The sequence below is a fragment of the Taudactylus pleione genome, unplaced genomic scaffold (assembly GCF_031769625.1).
Source record: "Taudactylus pleione unplaced genomic scaffold, aTauple2 ptg000095l, whole genome shotgun sequence".
In the NCBI taxonomy this organism is placed as follows: Eukaryota; Metazoa; Chordata; class Amphibia; order Anura; family Myobatrachidae; genus Taudactylus; species Taudactylus pleione.
Genome location: NW_028284497.1, coordinates 33701928 through 33708602, shown reverse-complemented (window position 1 = coordinate 33708602; position 6675 = coordinate 33701928). Strand labels below are relative to the sequence as shown.

General features: G+C 44.2%; 1 pseudogene; it reads left to right on the top strand.

Moving 5' to 3' along the window:
- Nucleotides 1–461: 461 nt before the first annotated feature.
- On the top strand, nt 462–6106 carry LOC148526723 (uncharacterized; annotated as a pseudogene).
- Nucleotides 6107–6675: the final 569 nt, after the last annotated feature.

Below are 6675 nucleotides of genomic sequence, written 5' to 3'. Positions count from 1 at the left end.
TAAACTAATTTCTATATATGATTTTCTATGAGTGCCCCCAAAAAGGAGTTTCTTTCTGTTGTCCTACTCTCTAGGACAATTGTTGCCATTCATATGTTTAGTCTGAGGTTTTATTAGAAGTATACAGTATGTATAGAGTGAATCTAAGCTTATTAATGTGATATCCTGGATTTGTACCTTTTGCATTGCAACAATATAGCCTGTTCTAATGTTCATTTAGAATTGTCCTAGTAGAAAAGTGATCCAGAGTAATAAACCCCCCATTTCTTTATATTGGTCTGGTTTCTGCGCTGGGTTCTTGGGGGTCTCCTGTTTCTCTGCTATGATAGGAGGAGCCTGAAAGAGGAACTGCACTGATCCACGCCCAAGCAGGTTTCAGAAGAAAAGCAGGTACGATCCACTCAGTGACATCCCACCAAATTGGGGGTGTTACATTTTGGCGTCTACGAACAGTATCGACCATGGAACTGCGAGAAGGCAACCCAGCTGCAGATGGCAACAGGATCAGGGAAATGACTGACAGGGTTGCAGGACTCAACCAGTGGCTCACCGAGATGAGAAAGGAGATAAAAGACCTGAAACAGGAATGGGCTGTATCCGGACGTGAGGAGTGGTGTCCAGACCGCAAAGTGCAAAACCAACCAAGATGTGATTTTTCCAGAGAGAAAGAAAGACAAGTAATTAATAAATTCGATGCTCGAGGGAGACCTGTATGTCAACGATGCAGTCGAAGTGGTCACATTGAGCGGAACTGTCGACAGCCCTCAAGAACAGATGTAGGTCCAATTGCATTAAGATAGGACAAAGTTACAGTGTCTAATGTATCATATGCCATTGACGATAAGTGAACCAGCCCAAGAAGACTTTTGGGTCATGTCGTGTGGTTCAGCGTACCACGTGGTTAAGGATTCATAAAAAGAACAGACACCAAAAGAAGAGTATATGTACATTATACAGCCATTAAGAAGACCATCCCTGAAAAGTGTTTCCGAAGCCTGAGAAGGGGCGAAATGGTCGAGTTTGAATTGGCGAATGGAAAGAGAGGCATAAAAGCCGTTAACATGACTGGTCCAGGTAGTGTTGCAGTGCAAGGCAGCAAATTTGCTTAAGATCGCAAGCAACATTGGCGCTATCCATGTCATGGAGATACTCTAAGTAATACTCAGCAACATGATCAATACAGCGACGGTGGAGAAAGGACAAGAGCAGTTGAAAGTGCAACCGATAGACGGAATGATTATCCTCCACAGTCTTACCGGAGGTGTCGGCACCTACCATATCACCAGAGGATACCAGCTGAACACAGACAGCAAGAACCCAATGTCCCAGTGCAGAGTGAATTGTTGGGGAGAACCCCAGAGCAGAGTGAATCCTTGGGGCAAACAGACGAACGGCATGTGAAGGAACCTAGTGAAATGGCGCAACCAAGCCTACAGGATGTAGTTAGGCCACAACCCCCTTCAGAGCCGGAACATGAAAGCAGACTGAAAGTGGAATGTACCGATTCCAGTATGGCTGACCCCAGTCAAGCAGATTCAAGTTCCACTGACCGGGAAAGAGACACTGAAAGGGTGATTCACATGGCCACAGCAGAGGGATTGGGGCCCCTTAAGCCCAGTAGCCCAGATTTTCTTAATCCACAGTCTGAATCTAATGTACCTGTAGAAACCCCTAGTGTAGCTAAAGAGGTTGTGACATATCTTTACCCAGAGAAACATGGCCCAGATAGTGAGTGCACCACTATAAGCGGTGAGGAGTTCACTTTCATGTTGCAGCAGGCTATATATAGGTCCAGGAAGAGTCACAAACGTGTGTTACCTGCTCATTGCAGAATCTAAACTGCTGTTTTCAACTTTGTATTGATTTGAATGTTATATTGTTGATTATGCAGTAATGTACAAGAGACTGTTCTTTGCTGGACTTTGCAAGTGTGTTTATTGCGTAAGGACACGCAATATTTTAGCGGGGGGAGTATGTGATACCCCATAAGGATCTCATTTATGTGGACTTTATGTGCTGCCCTGTGCTGGGGAATGTTCTGGATCTGCAGTGAGGAGGGACTCTAGGACCCAGGAGCAGCCAGCTGTGAGCAGCACTACACAGCCTGGGACTGAAAGTGAAACCAGGAAAGAGAGAGAGGAGCAGGACAGGAGCTGTGGTGTGTGCTGGAGAGTGCTGTGACTGGCACAGAGAGCAGGGATCAGCAGCTGATTGGGGTAACTGTGAGGAGGAGACCCCTTCCATGTAAGGCAGCAGCACAAGAGAAGCTGATAGGACACAGATCTATTGAAGCTGCTGCAGCCCAAAGGAGAGGAGAGAGTGTGCATGCTGCAAAGTGCTGGCATCTGCACAGGTACCCCAAGCATTACAGCACACGTCACGTGAGAAGCACCACAGTAAAGATTGAGATCAGCCAGCACATAGAAGTCTTTGATCTCAGGGCAGCCAGCACACTGCTGTACAGTGAGAGAAGCCTGCAGCAGGATACACAGCAGTAGTGTATAACAGAACTGTGCAGTGGCCACACAGGCAGAGACAGTGACGCCATTTTGGATACCAGTAATACAGTTCAGTATCATCTATAAAGTTTGTGCACCAACGAAAGGCTGTACAGTGAAATCTGAGTACTCCCAGGGACATTGTGCTCTCTATTGAATTTATAGTTGAACCATTCGAGATTCTGCCAACTACAACTTGTTATATCAGTAATACAGTTCAGTATCATCTATAAAGTTTGTGCACCAACGAAAGGCTATACAGTGAAATCTGAGTACTCCCAGGGACATTGTGCTCTCTATTGAATTTATAGTTGAACCATTCGAGAGTCTGCCAACTACAACTTGTTATATTTAGTTTAACCACCTCTAACACATAGAGGGAGCAGGTTGGCATTCATATGTTTAGTCTGAGGTTTTATTAGAAGTATACAGTATGTATAGAGTGAATCTAAGCTTATTAATGTGATATCCTGGATGTGTACCTTTTGCATTGCAACAATATAGCATGTTCTAATGTTCATTTAGAATTGTCCTAGTAGAAAAGTGATCCAGAATAATAAACCCCCATTTCTTTATATTGGTCTGGTTTCTGCGCTGGGTTCTGGGGGGTCTCCTGTCTCTCTGCTATGATAGGAGGAGCCTGAAAGAGGAACGGCCCTGATCCACGCCCAAGCAGGTTCCAGAAGAAAAGCAGGTACGAACCACTCAGTGACATCCCACCAAATTGGGGGTGTTACACTAATATTAGATTGTATTGTATACCTGAAAACATACTTTCTGTAGATTATCTCCATAATTTTTTCTAGACTCTAATACTGATGGACACAGTACTTAAAATCTTGTGACCTAGGCTAGAAACAACTGAAAAGCAGCATAATGTAGTTGTATGTTTCTAGTATTTTTCTGTCAAAAATGAATTCTTGAAAGATGCCTGTGAAATAAAACTAACAAGGTCAACTCTCTAACCTTGGCTACCACTCTCTCCCCTGGTGCTGTGAATCACTAGATAGGAGTTTACTGCATTACAGTCCTCAGCTCATTGGCTCCTGTGTGTATAAATAGATGCTTGTTCACTACACCTATGCCAGGGAAAGTGATTGTGCACCTGGTAGCTGTACCTGCATTTCTGTGTGGTGTATTTTTTTGCTGACTTTGATTGTCTTGTCAATCTCTTTGTTCTCTCCTGTTCTTACCTTAGCTTGTTACTGGATTCCACTTTTGTTTGCTGCCAACCCTGAGCCCAGATTATATATCAACCTAGGTTTTCTGCCACCAGTCCTGATCCCAGAAATTCCTGGGATCTAATCTAATCAGCCTTTGCCTGTTGCCACTCTAGCCTATTCCAACTACTTACTTTGTAGCCCTGTTTTAATTTGATTAACTTTAACATTTTGTAGTACTTCCTACTGTTCTGTCCATTAAAAAATCACTGCAATAGCTTGTAATGATAATCTTTTATTACCTTGAATTGAAAACCTAGGGGCATCAGAGTGCCAGTGTCACAATCTGTGCTATGTTCTGTTGTACTGGCAAGTTCCTCTAAACTAAGGAGTTGGTTTGTTAAGAAGTTGGTCAGATGTTATGGTTCTCAGGTGTTTGATCTTTGTCTCTCTATTGATTACCCTTCTGTCTACCACTATGTTTGTGTTACCTCTGTGTATCAACCTGACTTGTCCTCTGGACCTCTCCTTTTTTATTATCTATGTAACTGTCACAATCCAGTGAAAGTGATCCTCTGTGGAGGACAGTGAGCCGGGGGGTTCAGGTGACTATCAGAGTGACTGTGGCTAGGTCTCCTATTTGCGGCCGAACCCAGGTTTAGCTAGACCTGCCCAGAGGCGCGGAGTCTAACTCACTTGGTGGTTTTCTCCAGTGACCCCTCCAATTGGGATTTGGTTTTCCGCTGCACCAAGTGAGCAGGTCGCGGCCCTCTGGGCAGGTACCTGGGAAAGGCAGAAGACCGGAAACTATATTACGTTAAGTTATTGCTAGAACACTGGAGATACACTGGAACACAGTTAGAAATCCTGATCACCGGCTTGCATGAGATTACTGAGAATGAACTAAGAATCACTAAGAAATCCAGGAGCTGACTAGCTCAACAGCTCAGGGAGATGTGGACACAGGCAGGTACTGGAGTTTGCTAAATATGCAGGAAAACACAAACATATACAGCATCAGCTGACTGAAATCATGCTACCATAGGTTAGGAGTACTGTCACATGAGAGGAACTGTCATGGTAGCGCCCATGATGGGAACTCCGATCCCCAGCACACACAACCAACCATGGAAGCTCACAAAAAGCACCTAAGGCAGAATACTCAGCCCCATGGGCATCCATCACTGCACCAGACGTCTGACCGCAAGGAAGTCAGGGGAAGTCAGGGGAAGCCGGCAAGGAGGTGAGAGAGGCCGATCCTAGGCTGAACCCTGACAGTACCCCCTCCTTTTAGGGTGGGCACCGAACACCCATGAAGGCTCAATATATCTGAAAAACACAGGAAACTCGGAAATCTTGATTGAAGACACAATAAGAACGGGTTCCAGCAGACTAGAAAAAATTACTTTTCAGATATCCTCCCAACTTTCGTATCTGTTTTTAGAGACTGGAAGTACTGGAATACTACATAAGGAGGCTTGTTCAAGAAGTAACTGTTTGCTGAAATAAATGTCCACCAATTCAAAAAATGTATCCTCATTAATGACTTTGACCCCCAAATCTTTTGCTTTTGCTCGCCTGGATCTCCCACCATAACGGCCCAAAATAAGATAATTGATTTTACTGCTGAGTTTCTCAAAAACTTTGCCTCCATAACTTTCTATTAAAGATTTGGCTTCATTATTCTCAACAGATTCTAAGACTCCCGAGATCACAAAAGACAAGTCCTTCAGGCAATTATCTGTTCCCAAAAAATTTTGCTCAGAGATAAGGTCTTTAGTTGAAGAACTGGTTTTATCCACAGAGGAAGGTAGGAGAACTGGTTGTGAGCATGACATTTCTTTGGTCTTTGATTTAGGGCTTTTCCCTTTTGGAATTGAAGATACCTCAGACACTTTAGTTGAGCATACTGGAATGGACAAAACACAGTTAGGAGTGGACATGGAATTATACTGGAGATCCATCGATTGATAAACAGGAGATGTAATTGGCATTAATTGATGTTCTTTATCTGCACCAGAATTAAAAAATTTGTTATTCTCCGGGATTATATGGTCAGTACCTACTATGTCATTGGACGAAGAATACATTAATTCAAACAATTGGTCCTCGTCGATGACCTTGATACCAAGATTTTCTGCCACTTTCCGTTTAGATTTATCACAGTTGGGGCTCATGATGAGGTAATTGGTTTCTTTACTAAGATTTTCCACAACTCTACCTCCAACGGCCTCAACTAGAGACTTGAGTCCTTTTTTTCCCAGAAGCCCAGGGACCTCTGAGATCACAAAAGTCAAATTTTTCAAGTGGTTATCAATCTCCTGGGAAGTCTGTTCAAAAACGCTAGACTCCTATTCAAAAGAGCGTGAGGCTTGTGAAGATCCCCTGAACATAGGAACAGAAGAATTTATAACTGGGATGGAAAAATTAGCAGAAGTTGTTCTTTGAAATCCCCTCCTGGGGAGTGACACTGGGAACCCCATCGTGGAGTGAGACACTTGAAGTCCCCACCTGGGGAAGGACACTAGGAACCCTCTCTCTGGGTAAGAGGCTTGAAACACCCTCCTGGGGTGAAGAACTTGAAATGAGGATTTCCTCTTGGGGTGTAACACTTGAAATCCCCTCCTGGGGTATAACACTAGAAACCCTATCCTGGGGTGAAGAACTTGAAACAAGAACTTTCTCTTGAAACGTAACACTGGAAATCCCCTCCTGGGGTATTACACTGGGAACCCCATCCTGGGGTAAGACACTTGAATTCCCCTCCTGGGGTATAACACTGGGAACCCCATCTTGGGCTGAGGCACTTGAAATCCCCTCCTGGGGTTTAACACTGGGAATCCCATCTTGGGGTGAGGCACTTGAAATCCCCTCCTGGGGTATAACACTGGAAATCCCATCATGAGGTATAACACTTGGAACCCCATCCTGGAGTGAGACACTTGAGGTCCCATCTTGGAGAATAACACTTGAAATTCCACCTTTGGGCACAACACTGGGAACCCCATCCTGGGTTC